Here is a 1630-nt window from a genome sequence, read left to right as displayed (position 1 = left end):
ATCCACTAGAAATCGGATCGAGGTAAATTTAAAAAAAAACTATGGCATTATATTATTCACCTCTAGTTTTGCTATAAATGTGAAAATTGACAATAAACTTAGTTAACTAGTTGCTCTTTACTGTCTTTATCAATTTTAATTGAAATGGTGAGAAAATTGTTATTTTTGTAAGATTATATTATTATTATTATTATTATTATTATTATTACTATTATTACTATTGTACAAAATATATAAATATTATTATTTTAATAGTAGTATTATGCTTATTTTTCCAATGGGTCCACAAAAAATGGTCCACATTTTTAAAATGGGTCCAAATTATGTAATTTTATGCATAAAATGGATCCAGATAACTTTTATTTAGTTAAATATGGGTAAAATTTAAGAAAATGGATCCAGATATTTCATATTTTTTTTCATTATTAAAATGGGTCCATTGTTTGAATTTACACGTAAAGTGGGACTCCTCTGATATTGTCCCACACCGTTTGAAAATCCTGGCCATGGCATTGATCCTCATCCATCATCGTCACCCTCATCACCATCCTCACCAATCATTGTTAACATCATCACCATCACCTTTATCCTACTAATCATCTTCATCCATCATCATCCTTATTCTCATCATCATCAACCTCATCCTTATCCTACTTATCATCATCACTCATTCATCATCATAGTCCTCATTATCATCATCATTGTCATTATCATCCTCATCATCATCCTCATTACAATCATCATCTATCATCATCCTTGTCCTCATCATCAACCACATCATCATCATCCTTATTAATCATCATTATCAATCATCAACCACATCATCCTCATCCTCCACATCATCATTCTTATCTTAATCACCATAATCATAATCATCATTACCATCATCCTCATTATTATCATCATCATCATCGTCATCATTACCATCATCATTTTCATCATTATCCTCTTCATCATCAGTCACTACCATCATCATAAGGATGATGAAGATGAGGACGACGAGAATGAAGATAATGACAAGGGTGAGGATGAGAGGGATGATTCTCATCATTCATCATCATCACCATTCTCATCAATCATTTTCTATCATTCTCATCACAATCATTATCATCAACAACCATTATCAATCGTAATCACCATCATCTTCTTCCTCACCATCATCCTCATCATCTTTCTTCTCCTCATCATCAACATCCTCCTTATAATGGGGAATATAATGAGGATGGGGATGACAATAAGGAAGATGATAATGATAATAATAATAATGACATCAGTATATTAAGAATAACAGTACTAACGCTAATATTAATGTGAATTATAAACTATAAATTTTTTTAAACGCATAAGAATAATGATATGAGTAACAACATAATAGTATACTAATGATGATGAAAAAAAATGTAGTGTAGAAAGATTAAATTTAAATAGGTAAACATTTCCTTTAATTTTGATTGTCTTAATCTTGGAATTCAGTGTGTTGACGTCATCATTCCAAATTTGCTTGGGAGGTGGGGAATTCCCGTCTGACAGGCCTAGACTCCCATCGTCCGATGCCTCGACAAGGTTGCCACACCACAAATAATGATTTGCTTATCCATATAACATTATTTTGATTGCCAATCCCTAATAT

The 1630-nt window shown here is 31.5% G+C and overlaps 1 protein-coding gene across 1 annotated transcript in view; it reads right to left on the bottom strand.

The window, feature by feature from the left end:
* LOC117116176 (hemicentin-1-like) overlaps positions 1-1630 on the bottom strand; it is a 23740-nt gene that overhangs the window by 21103 nt on the left and 1007 nt on the right. The gene's annotated exons all lie outside the window — the stretch shown is intronic.

Source organism: Anneissia japonica, unplaced genomic scaffold, assembly GCF_011630105.1.
Source record: "Anneissia japonica isolate Jap-2015-1 unplaced genomic scaffold, ASM1163010v1 scaffold288135_len37884_cov114, whole genome shotgun sequence".
Lineage (NCBI taxonomy): Eukaryota > Metazoa > Echinodermata > Crinoidea > Comatulida > Comatulidae > Anneissia > Anneissia japonica.
Note: the sequence above shows the minus strand (reverse complement) of the source record. Positions and strands in the feature narration are given on the sequence as shown.